This window comes from Lissotriton vulgaris, unplaced genomic scaffold, assembly GCF_964263255.1.
Source record: "Lissotriton vulgaris unplaced genomic scaffold, aLisVul1.2 SCAFFOLD_1187, whole genome shotgun sequence".
NCBI classification, from domain to species: Eukaryota; Metazoa; Chordata; class Amphibia; order Caudata; family Salamandridae; genus Lissotriton; species Lissotriton vulgaris.
Genome location: NW_028253979.1, coordinates 2,020 through 18,812, shown reverse-complemented (window position 1 = coordinate 18,812; position 16,793 = coordinate 2,020). Strand labels below are relative to the sequence as shown.

At 45.1% G+C, this 16,793-nt stretch overlaps 1 long non-coding RNA gene across 1 annotated transcript in view; it reads left to right on the top strand.

Moving 5' to 3' along the window:
- The window catches only part of LOC147660702 (uncharacterized), a 98,836-nt gene extending 82,796 nt beyond the window's left edge, over positions 1 to 16,040 (top strand). Inside the window, exon 4 of the long non-coding RNA XR_015306202.1 lies at positions 15,994 to 16,040. This is a non-coding gene — a long non-coding RNA (uncharacterized LOC147660702). The remainder of the gene's footprint in view (positions 1 to 15,993) is intronic.
- Positions 16,041 to 16,793: the final 753 nt, after the last annotated feature.

Sequence of the window (16,793 nt, the reverse complement as noted above, 5' to 3'; positions counted from 1 at the left end):
GGCACATTTTGAATATCCCAACCATCATCCATGTTTGACACTGACTGAGTTTTAATAACCTTATCTGCTGTACCAAATATTAAAATGTGTTTCTCCTTGTTAAGGTTATCATGTAAGAGGAAGGGTTCTTCAATATGTGTGGTGAATAACTGTTTGAGAATTTAGAAATCTTGGTATCTTCTAAGGGCAGGAGGAATATCACTAGTGGCTATTTAGATTGTGCTATTAAGCATTTCAAGGTGAGTATTGCTAGTAGCTGGCATGTGATGTGTTCAGGTGCTACAGGGAGTATATATTTTGGTATTTTGGTCATGGGCTCTTGAGAACCTGTGCTTGCCTCTCTTAAATCTTGTAGTGCATGCCTTATTTCGATTTCAGTAATGTTTAGGGGTGGTTGTGTTCTCTTACATAAATACCAACATCACGCCTCATTTACCTAGACCCCTAGCGGCACTTGTATGGCACTGGACTCTTGCTTTTTCGACTCCAGAGAGGCACCAAGGGCCAAGGCCTTGAGAGGCACCTCCTAGGTGGTCAGGAACTTATTCAAGAAGGGCCCAGTAGCAGAGGGAAGCCTGCTATGTCCCTGAGGTTCAGATCAGGAGGCCAACAGACTAGCCCTCTGAGTCCCTCTGGGGTCCTGCATTCAAGATGAGTTCCAGGTCCAGTTCTTCTTCCCCAGTCGGGAGGGCAGCAGGCAGCAGGTCAGCACAGCAAGGCAACAGCTCCTTCAGAGTGGAAGTCCAGCATAGTAGCAGTCTTTTTCAGCAGCACAGTAATTCTTCTTCTTGGCAGAGTATCCACAGGTCCAGATGTGTACAGATATATATTGGTGTCCGAGGTCCAGTTCTTATACCCAGTGGTGTTTTAAGTGACAGATACTTTAAATACATGCCTTTGAAGTGCACAGTTGTGTTCCATTCATGCCCCGACTCCAGACTGAATATAGTGGGATATGCAGCCCTTTGTGTGTGGACTGGACACAGCCTATTCAGGTGTAATTAATGGCTGTGTTCAGCTCCTCCCTCTCATCCTGCCATAGATCGCCCATTGAGACCTACCTAAGCTTCCTTTGTGTGTGTCTGTCGAGGAGGAATACACATAATCCAACTGCGAACTACACCCAGTCATGTGACCAGGGACAGACTACAGGTACCAACTGGCACATTCATCAACGTAGGCTTTTGTGATTCCTTAATTGCGATTATTAAGGAATCACAATTAAGGAATTGCAAAAGCCTATCCATGTAGGAATCGCTATAAAAATAGCAATTCCTACACATTCCTTAATTGCAACTCGCAAATTGCTAGTCGCAATTAAGGAATGCTGTCCCATTTATTCCTATGGGCCTCCAGGCCCATAGGAATGAATTGGAGATTGCATGAGCAATTTGCGAGTACCAGTAGGTACTCGCAAATTGTTCATGGAATTTCAAGGGTGCAAGGGTGTCAAAATGACACCCAATTGCACCCATTAAATTGATCTGTGCACATATGTTGCACACAGACATGCCCTAAGGGCATGTGTGTGCGCAACCAGGCACGGCCCGTGCCGGGCGTTATACTGGGGCGGTGACGTCAGGCAGGGGTCAGGGTGGTGGGTTGTAAAATGCGGGATATGGACCATTAGAGGTAAGTACCGATAAAAATAAATAAAACGAATTTCCTCGCCCACGCTGCATCGCCAAATGTGATGCAGAGTGGGCAACGAAATTCGTTTTATTTATTTTTATCAGTACTTACCATATTTTGTTCCATATCCCACATTTTACAACCCACCACCCTGACCCTCCCCTGCCTGACATCACCGCCCCAGTATAACGCCCACCACGGGCCGTGCCTGTGCACAACATGAAACTTAGAAAAATGCACAAAAGTGCATTTTTCAAAGATTTTGCAAATTACCATGAAGTTCAACTTCATGGTAATTTGCTACTCCTATTAGCCAAATTGCTATTTTTTTTACTTTAATGTATTGCATTTAAAGAATCTCAATTTGGGATTCCGTAAATGCCATTGCAATTTAAGGAATCGCAATTTAGAGATTCCTTAAATTGCGATTTTTGCATTTGGGATGATGCATCCCAAATGCAGAAATACCTGTCGCAAAGGGGCAGATTCTGCGCGTTTGCGACCAGTTTTTCCTTTGATGCATGTGCCTGTAAATGGCTAAAGCAAGAAAATGCCACATTTCTAAAAGAGGTGTTATCAGAATTGGAATTTAAAATTCGAATTCACCATAAATTTGGATTTTAAATTGTGATTCCACAGACACCAGACTTGAAGGGTTTATCTCTTCCTAATTGGAAATTGCACCTATAAAATGTAAGAAGGTCATACTGAAGATAGGCTGCAGGCACACAGGCCTAACAGAAAAATTTGATCTTTGTAAAAGTGGCATTTTAAAAAGTGTAATGATACATTCAACTGTGCCATTACATAGGATTTATCATTATAGTGCAAAACATGATACATTCATCCCCTCCCAATTAGGAATTACAGCCTATTAAATGTAATAAGGAATCCCCAAAGCCATCCTGTGATTAGGGTAGGCCTCACAGTTAAGCATGAGCGGATTTTGCGGATTGGCAATCCGCGAATTTGCGGATTTGCAAACTCGCAATCCGCAAAATCCGCGAATTCCCGTGTTCGCCCGTGTTTCTGCCAGTTCGCGAGGGTTTTTACAATTTCGCAATTTGCGAACTTACCTGTCGGGTCGCAAGTTTTGCGAACTTGTTGTTTCTACGTGTCCAACCTGTTTGGGACACTCTTCTTCATCACTGCCACTCTCTGTCACCACTGCCACTCTCTGACTACTCATGCCACCCTCTGGCCCACCCATGCCACCCTCTGTTTCATCACCACACCCTCTGGTTGTCCAGTGTACATTATTTTTGGCAAAGCAAAGCACACCTTCCCTGCCTCAAGTGACCTGAATTAATTTGGGGCTGATTAATGTGTCACAGAATATTTTTTTAGCTGGCACCTGCTTCCTTAGTGCGCCCTGATTAGTGATCTTTTGCACTTGCTAAGTGCTTTCATTGTTGCAAAATTAGTTACAACACCTGCCCTGCCCCAACTGACAATAATGAATTAGGGGCTGATTAATGGATTTTAACTTCCAGCCTGGCTCCTGCTTGTCTCCCTTAGCTGTAATTCAGGACCTTTGTGGCATATGTGTAACTATTCTGAGGTTCAGAGCAGGGTCACATAATAGTTGCAACTGGCAACTGAACTCTGGAGGGGCCCCTCAGGAAGCACTACAGGAAATGGCTACTAATGATGAGCCTGAACTTTTGAACCTGGTAAGTAGTTACTTTCAGTTTTGCTAAAATCGTATTTCTGCAATTTCGCACTTATTCGCGGGGCGCGAACTCACGCGAACAGTGCGAGCAGTGCGAGCAAAATCCGCTGCTCGCGGATTTGCGGATTTTTCAGGAAATTCGCAAATCTCGCGGATTGCGGATTTCCCGAAAATCCGCAAAATCCGCGAGCGGAACGGATTTTCCGCCCATGCCTACTCACAGTAGTGAAAAACGAATTTGGGAGTGCTTTACTGCCAGGACATATAAAACGTAAAAGTACATGTCTTTACTTTTACTTACACCCTATGGGCTACGAAAGACCTACCTTAGGGGTAACGTATGTGTAATAAAAGGGAAGTTTAAGGCTTGGCAAGGGATTCTAAAATAGCAAGTCGACATGGTAGTGTAAACTGCACACACAGGCTGTACAGTGGGAAGCGTGAGGCATTTAAGAGGGTGGAGCAATCGCTGCTGCATGTCTACTTGTACCATTTAATGTACAGACCCTGGGCACAGATAGTGCACGTTCGTAGGGACTTATAAGTACATTATATATGCCAATTGTGGATAAACCAAAGTGACCAGGTTTTAAGCAGAGAGCACATTTACTTTAGCACTGGTTAGCATTGTTAAAGTGCTTGAGTTCCTAAAGCCAACAAAAAAACAATATCAGCAAAACTGGAGCAGGGAAAATATTTAGGTGAAGACCATCCTAAGGCTGTCAGGTCTTAAACATGTCCTCCCCCGAGTAGAAAGTGAGGAGAATTACCCAATCTACTGGGAGCTCTCATCACTAAGGCAGAAGAACCTAGGATGACCATCAGCCTTTGTGTGTTCTGATCCAGGTCTATGTTCCACCCTTAAGTCCATTCTTTGTAGGGAGATGGACTACCTCAACAATTTTGGATTCTCACTAAGCATGGGCGAATTTTGCGAATTCGCGAGCCGCGAATTTGCGGATTTGCAAATTCGCGATCCGCAAAATCCGCAAACTTTCGCGAATTTGCAGATTTTTTCTTTTTTTTGTGTTCGCAAGGATTTCTGCCAGTTCGCGAGGGTTTTTTACCAGTTCGCAAACGCGAACTTACTTGTCGGGTCGCAATGGTCGCAACCTTGTTGTTTCTACGTCTGGTTCATCACAGCACCCTCTCTTTCACCACTGCCACCCTCTGGTTCACCCATGCCACCCTCTGGTACATCACTGCCACCCTCTGGTTCATCACTGTTGATTATGGGGGGAAAAGCACACCTGCCCTGCCTCAACTGCCATGAATTAATGTGGGGCTGATTAATGTGTCACTGAATTTGAGCTGGCACCTGCTTCCTTTGCTGTAAGTGCTTCCTGAATAATGATGAGCTTGAACTTTTGCACCTGCTAAGTGCTTTTAGTTTTGCTAAATTTGTCAGCACACCTGCCCTGCCTCAACTGACATGAATGAATTAGGGGCTGGTTAATGTGTCACTGAATTTGAACTTCCAGTCTGGCACCTGCTTCCTTATCTGTAATTGCTTTCTGTTGCAGTGTAATTTTTTTTAACAGGACCTTTGTGGCATACTTGTAGCTATTCTCTAAGCCTGCTGTGAGGGTCAGAGCAGGGTCATAGAATAGTTGCAAGTAGGCAACTGAACTCTGGAGGGGCCCCTCAGGAAGCACTACAGGGAATAGTTACTAATGATGAGTTTGAACTTTTGCACCTGCTGAGTGCTTTCAGTTTTGCAAAAATCGTTTTTCTGCAATTTCGCGGGATTCGCGGGGCGCGAATTTGCGCGAGATCGAATTAGGAAGCTGTGAATTCGTGCTAATATGCGATTTGTTTTTTTGCGGCGTGTTAGTTCGCGTGGTTTTGTGCGTTTTAGCGAGCCGCTTGTAACGCAACGGCACGAAGTTACCCTCGCGGTCGTACATGGGCGCCGCCATCTTGTTTGCGTGACGTATTTCCATTTCCGGGAGCTATGTGTAATCTCGCAAAGTGTGCGGCTCACTAGTACAAGTTCGCGTGTGATCCCGAGGGAAATCTCGCGCGAACTTACCCACGCGGTCGTGAACGGGCGCGGCCATCTTGTTTTTCATTCATTGCTATGGTTCTGGGCATGCTTTCTGTATCCTCTGTCAATCTCTGCCATCCTTAGCTTGTTTGAAGTTTTTTTTAATCTATTTTACTTATTATCTATCCCTCTATTTTTCTAGCTCTATATTTTTGTGTTTTCTGCTACTTTTGGTTAATTTTAAACTACTTTTTTAAACTCTTTTCTTCTTCCCTATTCTATTTCTTATTTACCTTCCATTCTGCCCAGACAATGGTAAAGGGAGCCGGGAAGCAGCCTGAGAAGGGGAAGGGTCCCGCACCCCGCGCCCGGCTCCCGTGCGGGCGTTTGAGGGGGGGAGCACGTCACAGCCCGGGAGATCTTTAGCGCGGAGGAGGTGGCGCACTAGTGTTTTATGTCCAGCGCCACCTCCCCAGGACCATCATGGCAGGCGGCAAGATTGCTAGTGGCTACGGGCTCCGGGAGCGCCGGAAGCGGTGGGAGCAGGTGTGCCGGGCCATGTATCAACACTCTCGGGTCCGGCGCAACTACAACCAGGCCACACACCGTTGGACGGATCTCCTGGACTGGGAACACGACTTGCTCGACCTGCTCAGCATTGAGATCCCCGGGCTTGGTGAGTAGTAGTAGCTATTTCATCACTACTCTGTTTTCTCCTGCTCTGTGTGTTATTATATTGCAATTTTTAGTTTTTATACCAGGAGCTATAATGCTGCTGATTACATTGTAGGTAAATTATATTTCAAAATCTTCTGTGCATTTCAGGTGCACTGTGCTCCTTCTCAGTAGCGTTGCTACTATGCTTATTTGTTTTAGTTTTTGTGTTCATTTCATTGGCCTGAGAAATGATGTATGAGTGTATGAGTGTAGTTTAAAGAACTGCGTAATGCTAGACACTAGGGGTCAGATTTTCAATTACCGGCGCATCCCTGCAAAGTAGCAGGGATGCTCCAGTAATTGTGCGCCACGCCACCACCACCCATGGTGCACCGTATTTACAATGCGGCGCACCATGGGCCCAAAACTTCACCGAAGCGTTACGCATCTGTGCCGTAAAGGCGGCGCATTGCTGGAGTTGCGTCGCAATGATGGCACAGCTCCAGCAATGCTCTGGGGTGCCCTATCTCCCCAATGCTGCGCAGGAACACCCTCCCTTGTGCCGGAACGCCTCTTGATGGCGCAGGGCTTTACAAAGTGATGCATCTCCCATATGGGTCACGTTGTTAATATACGCCGCACCATGGCGCCTCTTTTGTTCTGCCGCTGCGTCACAAAAGTCTCGCAACAATGGAGCAAAAGAGCCACAAGGGGCTTGTAAATCTGCCCCTATAGACTCAAGTCCAGTCCTTCCTTTGTACACCTGGCAATAAGAAGAAATAGTGGTGGTGGATTGATAGTTTGAGTATTTTAATGACTGGTTAATGTAGTAGGAAACTTTTTAGTGTTGTCGCTGATCTGCAATCACGATGGAGTTTGTCTGTCACTTTGCGTGCTGCGGACTGCTGCCTGCCAGTCCTAGGCAAGTCTTTTTAGTAGTTTGTTTAGTGAATTACATAACTTTCCAAGTCGACGGTCCGCAAATCAAGCAATACTAATATCATAGTAGACCACATGAGATAGGTCAATATATCCCGTGGAATAGTTGTCTATTTGCTACTTCACCAAAATATTTTGTTATCGTTCTTTTGAAATGTTTGATTTGGTTGACAACAATCATCCATGTTTTCGGGTCTTTCTTTCTTTCATGTTGTACATCAGCTCCCCCCAGGAGCAAGAGGACAGAGGAGGAGGGGTTATCGGCTGCTGCTGCTGTTCAAGGCCAGGATCGGTCAGGTGAGGGCTCCTTTGCTGGCCCGGTAAGTTTTAATTTTAATATAGAGTACCTATTTTTTCCTAGCGTTCCTCATTTGATTTTTTCTAAATCGTCTTTGATCTTCTTGTAGACTGTATCTAAATTCTTATCCTGTCTCTACTATGACTCCCTGTGGTATTACTAGATTATTCTTATTAGTCTGTCTGTGTAGCTAACTAAGATTGCACATTTGGCAAAAGGTGTTAAACGAAACTCCCATTCTATTCAGCAACAGCTCTATGCACTGAGTGCAGTCCTCTGGGATTGTCCATAATGTCTTTTCAAGTCTTCTAAATGTTTATGCTTTGACAATTACCAACAATAAAAAGGTGAATGACCACCAAGAAAGAATAAGATACTACTTTACTTTTGGTTTGGATAGGAGGACAATCCATTCTACTACTGTTGCAGGGACATATCTACACAAACAGAACTATGGACACTAAATAGTGCATTGTTTATCAATTATAATAGGCGCAGGTAGACTTTCCACATACCTCAGTGATATCAGACTTTGAAGAACCCCCAATCTCCTTACTGACTAGATAGTGTGGGAGAGTAATTTAGCTCCCGAATTTATTGATGATTGATCCCCAATGATGATTATCCAACGCAGGACAAGAGTACGGAGTCAGGGTCCAGAAGTGTCAGAGGCGCTGACTCATGCTTGCAAATTGCAAAACCTTTTGCTCATTCACTCTTGACCAAAAACCACAGAGTCTATTTAAGTTTTAAAGCTTTATTAAAAGTAAAAATATTTATTAAAATCAAGCTTGTCATAAAACATAAACGGTTGATTAAAAATGGAAAAGTGCTTAGTGATTTATTTCACACATTTATTGTGGGCGAGCCGAGCCCTCACCTGGTTTGAACTTTAATTTTTCTTTTTGGTGCTGAATCGTTGGTCACTCCGTCCTAGTGATGATGATTTGTTCTTAGAAGTGAAGCTTCTGTCTGTTATGAGAAAAATGGTGCGTGTTAAAAAGCAAGTATTCATCAGTTGTGCCAAAAAGTCCAGCAAGACAACACCCTTCGCTGGAAAAAGGGACATTTTTACTTTAGAGTAGACAGTCACAAATTATTAGATTGGTTTCTGTATTCACATTTCTTCATTCCTAGACAAAATACTAGTGAGTGGTGTATGTCTATGACATCTAACATTCTTAAATGTACTTTGTAGGTGGAACATCTGGTGCTGGGCCCAGCGCGGAGGTGGAGGAGGACACTTCTGGGGAGGAGGTGGTGCAAGTGCCGGACGAAACTGCTGTGCGGGTTGCCACGGTAGTGGCGGGCAGTGGTAAGCTCTTATATTTCTTACTTATTGAGATTGCAGACTGCATAGTGTGCTCTCTGCACGCGTGTTGTATATATGTTCTTCAGTTGTTACTATACTGTTAAGCAGACTTTCAAATTTAGAACAAAGTTTTCATCAACCAGGTAGTAGCCTCCTCTAAATTTACCTCAATCAGCGGTGAGTTTTTTTTCGAGAATCCAAATCAGATCTGAGATGAACTTGAAGGATGGGATGAACGAAATGCGAAAGAAGGGTGTAAGTAAGTGTGGAAGGACGAGCAAGTTAAAAGTAATGATGACTGACAAAGAAGAATGATACGTGTTTGATTGGTGCCCGAGGTGGCTGGGAAGGAATATGATGCATGGCTGGGTGAAGGATGATGCAAGGATGGGTGGAAGGAGAACAGCCTGGGTGGGTGAAACAGAAACTGTATGTGTGCGCAATATATGCTTTGGTTGAAATTCAAATGCAAGTCAAGCACGGATGTATGGCTTGCGGTTTCCCAAATAAAATGAAAAGGTTGTTTTCCCGTGAAAAAACATAAGGTTTGTCCAGATGAGAGACATGAAGAAGAATGATTGACATATAGTTTGAATGGATGGATGCCTGGATCATGGTACTATCTGACTCTTAGATAGCATATGTGTATCTAGAGAGAGTAGACGGTCACTGGATGAACTATGTGTTACTTTGAAGAGCATGTAACACTGCACCCGCACGTCTGTCCCAGTGTAGGAAAGGCAAGGAAAATAAATTGTAATTTTGTCCGAATACTACCATGAATAGTAGCAGTAGTTTGTATTGCAAGCACAGCATATATCCGGCTATTTCGATGGCCACTCACTACCTCTGTTAATAAGTTTAGTAGAACTCGGTCATTCATGTGTGGATGTATCACTGTTCACTCAATAAAAAGCAAAGCACCTAAAGTCATCACATATGTAAGCAAATACATACCATGTGCAGTGATAGATAATCAGATTATTTATCTTCTTCATTTTCCTTTTCTAGTATTCATTGGCACTGTAGGGTGAAAGTTAAATTAATTAAGCAGTAGCCCTTGTAACAGAGTATTCTCAGTGCCACCCGTAATAGAAAAGTAAGAGCATCACCACCTGCATGTACTGGACTGGTACAGCAACGCAAGTCTGTCTCACTCATCATGGCGGGCGTCTGTTTTTCTCGGGTGCAAGTTGACTGCGCTGGCATTATGCCGGCTTGCAGAAGTTAACGTACCAATTTTGCTAAACAAGAGAGAAGAAGAAGAATAAGACTGGTGTACTGTCATAGACGACTCTAATGGAGTGAGTCCATAGTGCTCGTAGAATTGATTCCTTAAACTCCCACTAATGTTAGAGCAAGGATGAAGAAGTGGGAGGTTAGATAGATACTGGCCACAATAGTTATGTACTGCGCTTGCAAGTTGCTAGTTCTACTGTGACACAACTTTCTGCTGAATCATTTTGTGTTAATCTTAAAGAGCATTGGTTACAGACTATGTCTTTCTTTCTTCATATAGATGCTCCTTCCAAACCAACACGGAAGGAGCTGGCTAAAAGGGCCCAGCAACGGAGGCTGGAGGCCACTGTCGCCGAATATCGGCGGCTGGTGGCCCAGGAGGAGGAGGACACGCAGAGTACGTCGACAACATCCACGGCGACACTTGCATCCTCCTCCGCGCTCCCTGGGTCAGCCAGTCAGCGCAGCAGGTCTCCAGCGGTACGGAGCCGGGGTACCGCAGCCACCCGCCACCGCCGAGCAGCAAAGAAATCAGCTGCCCCCCACAGCAGGTGCAAGGCACGCGTGCACCGCCTTTCACTTAGGGTGTCCTACCTCGAGCAGGAGCTCCTCAACAACAAAAGCCTGCTCGAGACCCTCTGCAAGGAGCATGCCGACCTGGCCCGAAAAGTCAACAGCAGCTAGCAGTAGGAGGAGACTGTCCCTTGCCCCTTTTTTAAAGACTTCTGGGGGGTGGGAATTGGGAGTTGGGTTTTCTACTTTTTTGGACTTAGTTTTCACAGACATTCGTTGGGGTTCGGGAGGGGGGGTGGGTTGGGTCTTGCGGGAGATTATTTATGTTAGGGATATATAAATATACTTTAAACTTTATCTTAGCATACATGTTTTTTACTGCTTTTGAGGCTGGTGGGTGGGGGTTTAACAGTAAGTTTGTTTTCCTGAAACAAACTTACATCCTGAAATAAACACATCTTGATTCAAGTTGTGTAAGTACTAGTAATTGCTTGTACTTGCACATGTGGTTGTTGTTGCGGCTGTGGTTGAACACTCGTCAGATAAGTTACAACAACCTGTGTTGATTGAGGGATGCTGCTACTTTCTTGCGATGAGCCAACATCACTGGTCGATGGTGATTGAACAACTATACTGGCTGCCTCTGCAGCACTCAAGGGCTTGGACTTAAGTTGGCGTGGTGGTGGTGGCACTGAGCCAAATGGAGCGGAGGTGCTGCTCCCAGCTTGGTCCCCAGCAGACCCCGCTGCTGCTGCAGGCGTACTTTTTTTTATCCCAAAAAATGCGGCGGTCGGCACACCAGTCTCCTTGGTAAGTGGCGCCACTTGCTTCTTCTGCTCCTTACTGGCAACTTTCTTGCTAGAGGAGCTACGAGCACGGGCAACTTTTTTTGGGGCCATCTTCTTCAGATGTCAGAACAGCAGGCCGCAGTGGCATAAGTTGCAGAGTTGTCTGTGGCCACACGTGATGTTGTGCTGCACACACCGCAGCAGGACTTGTTCCTGGCACTGATGAGGAACGATGAGGCTGATGATTCGTCTTTCTGCACCTAAAAGCAAACGAAGCCAGAGGAACATCAGTTAAATAAATGTTGCATATGTAGCGCTTCAATTAATAGTTTGCAAGTAAGCATTTTTATTATACCCACCCCCCAAAATGGAAAGACCAATAAAATGCACCACTGACAGAGTACCCCTGGGCATAATGGATGAAAGCATGGCAGACTGGGTGCAGGCCTGTGGCACAACAAAGCACACTGCCTGGCTTCAAAATGGCCCCTTGACCGCCAGGCCCTGCCTGTACCAGTCCTCAAAATGGCCCCCACCCACATGGCCATTCCCCATCAACACCCCAAAAAAATCGAAAAACACATACAAATCACCACAATCCAATGCCATCCATGCCCTCCATGATGTTTACATTAAAGAGACCCCACAGAAGAACTCAGCCCATGCACCACTGAGTACCCCTGGGCAAAAGGCCCCAACACCACCCCAGAAAATTGAAAAACACACAAAAATCACCACAATCCAATGCCATCCATGCCCTCAATCATGTTCAAATTCAAGACACCTCACAGAAAGACTAGGCCCATGCACCACTGAGTACCCCTGGGCATAATGGATGAAAGCATGGCAGACTGGGTGCAGGCCTATGGCATAACAAAGCACACTGCCTGGCTTCAAAATGGCCCCTAGACCCCCACCACATGGCCAGGCCCTGCCTATACCAGTCCTCAAAATGGCCCCCACCCACATGGACAGGCCCCATCAACAGTCAACACCCCAAAAAATCAATAAACACATAAAAATCACCACAATCCAATGCCATCCATGCCCTCCATGATGTTTACATTAAAGAGACCTCTCAGAAAGACTCAGTCCATGCACCACTGGGCAAAAGGCCCCAACACCACCCCCAGAAAATTGAAAAACACACAAAAATCACCACAATCCAATGACATCCATGCCCACAATCATGTTCAAATTCAATACACCCCACATAAAGACTAGGCCCATGCACCACTGAGTAACCCTGGGCATAATGGATGAAAGCAAGGCACATTGGATGCAGGCCTATGGCACAAAGCACACTGCCTGGCTTCAAAATGGCCCCTAGACCACCACCACATGGCCAGGCCCTGCCTGTACCAGTCCTCAAAAATGGCCCCCACCCACATGGACAGGCCCCATCAACACCCCAAAATTCGAAAAACACACAAAAATCACCACCATCCAATGCCATCCATGCCCTCTATGATGTTTACATTAAAGAGACCCCACAGAAAGACTCAGTCCGTGCACCACTGAGTACCCCTGGGCAAAAGGCCCCAACACCACCCCAAAAAATCAAAAAACCCACACAAAAATTACAACAATCCAATGCCATCCATGCCCTCAATCATGTTCAAATTCAAGACACCCCACAGAAAGACTAGGCCCATGCACCACTGAGTACGCCTGGGCATAATGGATTAAAGCATGGCAGACTGGGTGCAGGCCTATGGCACAAACAAAGCACACTGCCTGGCTTCAAAATGGCCCCTAGACCCCCACCACATGGCCAGGCCCTGCCTGTACCAGTCCTCAAAATGCCCCCCACCCACATGGACAGGCCCCATCAACAGTCAACACCCCAATAAAATCGAAAAACACATACAAATCACCACAATCCAATGCCATCCATGCCCTACATGATGTTTACATTAAAGAGACCCCACAGGAAGACTCAGTCCATGCACCACTGAGTACCCCTGGGCAAAAGGCCCCAATATCACCCCAAAAAAATCAATAAAACACACAAATATCACCACAATGCAATGTCATCCATGCCCTCAATCATGTTTAAATTTAAGACACCCCACAGAAAGACTAGGCCCATGCACCACTGAGCAACCCTGGGCATAATGGATGAAAGAGAGGCACATTGGATGCAGGCCTATGGCACAACAAAGCACACTGCCTGGCTTCAAAATGGCCCCTAGACCCCCACCACATGGCCAGGCCCTGCCTGTACCAGTCCTCAAAATGGCCCCCACCCACATGGACAGGCCCCATCATCAGTCAACACCCCAAAAAATCGAAAACACATATACATCACCACAATCCAATGCCATTCATGGCCTCCATGATGTTTACAATAAAGAGACCCCACGGAAAGACTCAGTCCATGCACCACTGAGTACCCCTGGGCAAAAGGCCCCAACACCACCCCAAAAAATTGAAAAACACACAAAAATCACCACAATCCAACGACATCCATGCCCACAATCATGTTCAAATTCAAGACACCCCACAGAAAGACTAGGCCCATGCACCATTGAGTAACCCTGGGCATGATGGATGAAAGCAAGGCACATTGGATGCAGGCCTATGGCACAAAGCACACTGCCTGGCTTCAAAATGGCCCCTAGACCACCACCACATGGCCAGGCCCTGCCTGCCCCAGTCCTCAAAATGGCCCCCACCCACATGGACAGGCCCCATCAACACCCCCAAAAAAATCGAAAAACACACAAAAATCACCACAACCCAATGCCACCCATGCCCTCCATGATGTTTACATTAAACAGACCCCACAGAAAGACTCAGTCCATGCACCACTGAGTACCCCTGGGCAAAAGGCCCCAACAGCAGCCAAAAAAAATATCGAAAAACACACAAAAATCCCCACAATCCAATGCCATCCTTGCCCTAAATCATGTTTAAATTCAACAAAACAGTTGTATCATGCACCCATAACTAACCCCGGTCCTACTGGATACTGTGGCTACCCACAATATATTTTATTTAATGTTCTGAAAAAGTTCCAAAATTGTAGTTGCAGCAACTGTAATGCCCCAAACAAACTTACTTGTGAAATTTCTAATCCAAAAGTGATCCAAAGAAAGTCAAAAAGGCCTCAAATCCAAATATCCAGCAGCATCCAAAAAAAGTAATCCTTCCAGGTCCAGATCCCTATCAAAGTGACCAGCACACGAAGAAAGCACTGGGGGGAGCCTTCTGGACAGGAACAGGAAGTTGGAGACTGTGGGGGACTTCCTGCCTTCCACCCCCCCCCCCCCCCAAAATGGACTCCTTGCAAAAAAAAGTGCAGGCAAATGTCAACCCGAGGAGTTATTCTGATAAAAATGATCATTTTCAGAAGGTTTATGCTGCCTGCTGGTGGATTTCTTGTGCGAAATTGCACATTTTGCAATTTCGCAATTGCGAGATTGTCGCTGCCCACCGCATCTACGTGTTCGCAAGTGTTTACTCCAGCGAATAGTGATCACGGGCCTTTATGACGTACTCGCGTTGACAAACTCTCGCTGTGCAAGGTGGCAAGCCGCAATGACGTAATCGCTGTCGACAAACTCCCGCGGGATCCCGCAGCAAGATCCAAAATGGCGCAGCACACGCAAACATGGAGAAAAACAACTCTTCAAATGACGGTAAGTGAACGCCGTGCGCCGCAAAATTGTATAATATTGTATTTGTCAAGCGCGACCAAGCAAAAAAATCTGCTTCGTGTGAATTTGCAAATTTTCGGCAAATCCGCGGATTGCGAATTTGCCGAAAATCCGCAAATTCCGCAAGCGGAACGGATTTTACGCCCATGCTTAATTCTCACCCCTCATTCTTATTATCCACCTGAGGGGGCTGTGTTTGGACTGAATATGGAAGTGAGTCTCAAACAGTTATGGTCTCAACTTCTTCAGTGTCCAGACCACAGGAAAGGCGTTACTTTCAATAGCCCTCCACCTCTGCTCCCTATGAAGTAACCTCCTAGAGATGAAAGTTACAGGTTGGTTTAGACCCTCATCATTAAACTGCGAAAGTACTGCCCCTATGCCATGCTCTGAGCCATCAGTTGTAACAAATAATTCCCTGGAAAAGTCAGGAGCCTTGAGCACAGGTATGTGCATTACACATGTTGTACATATGCTGGACAGAGCAGCATACATGCAATGCGTGAAATGTGTGCAGAAATGGAAACATTTGTCCATGTTATTGCCTGTTTCCTACAGATATTTTTTTTTCAGATACAGTATGGCTATCTTTAGGAGGTCAGACTTTGTTTCACAATTTAAAGAAATATGCGCACCTGCTATATCTACCCAATTAATGTTCACCTAATTGTACGAAGCACAACAAAGAGTTATTTTCACTTAGAAAAGACATCTTTCGAGGACAAATTAATTTTTGGGCTGGAATGCAAATATCTTTGCAAGAATTTGAGCTGCTTTGCATCACTTTGCTTGCCCTTTCATTGGCGCAAATCCTTAGTACATGTGGCCCTAGGTTTCTGTTAAACATGCTCCACTGTGAAAAAAAAAGTAAGCAGTTTTTATGAGCAATGTTATGATGGCAAAAATTATGACTGTCCACTCGCTTTACCAGGGGAGCCCATGGAAGGGGTCCATGGGCAATTGCCCACTATGTCTGTACCTTAAGATGCCTCTGCTCTGTATTTCCTCAATCCATGCAAAAAGATTTTTACTCCTACAGCGCTCCACAACCCTTTATTTGGCAGAAACTATTCACCGCCCTAATGTAACTACATCTTTGTTGTATTACATTATTTTTTTCTTTGCATTACATGTGTTAGCCAAATTGTGTCCTCCAGAAAAAAGCAAACAAATTTCCTAGGAAGTGAAGATTCGCAATCCCTTACTATTATCATTGCAGTCTAGAATCTAAGCATATAGAAAGGTTCAACACTATTGCAAAAATTAATCATTACGTTGTTTGCTTTCTATGCAGATCCATTTCATCAAAATGTGATGCTTGCATCAATACCAGGTAAGTATTGCAATCTTAAAAATGTATATAAATTAAGCCCTATTTAATAACTGAATGACTGGCTGATGTATTTTAATCTTCACAAAAGAAGTGAATGGTGTTGGAAAGTCATTCTTGTTCAAATGTTTCTGTTCACACGTAAGCATTACCTGTTGGAAGGGAAACTTTGAAAAACCACTAGCTTTTACTTGCCTGGTGAAATATTGTAAGGACAACATACAAAGGGGCATATTTACAAGGAGATAACCCCACCAGATGTCACTTTTTCCAATACTCTGGTGGCATTAGCTCCTCTGTGGAACAGGCCTCAGCTAAGCCTGCTAGTACCAGGGGTTCGCCCTTCTGTGTACACAAGTCCTCAGACTAAAGTAAGAAGTTGGCACCGAAACTGGAAAACAAAGTACAAGTATTTATTAAACCTCACGAGGTGGTGATACAATTCGAACAGTACCCTTCGCCACTGCTAGAATGTAGCACACGGGACAAAGACCGCGTGCTTTATTTATACCCACACAGGGGTCAAGAAGAAGGCGGTAAAAGACACAAGAGCATGATTTTATGTACATATAAGGTAATATTGAAACACACAATCGATCAGTGGAAGGAGTTAACAGACTTGGGGTCTCGGCTAACACATTCCAATCTCGGACTAACTGGGAACAGATGTGGACCCTAACGGTCAGTGGCGAAACACAAGGAAGCTAATAATAGCCTGTTGCTGGGCAGGTCTAAAGGCCATAGGCAGTGACATAGGACAAGGC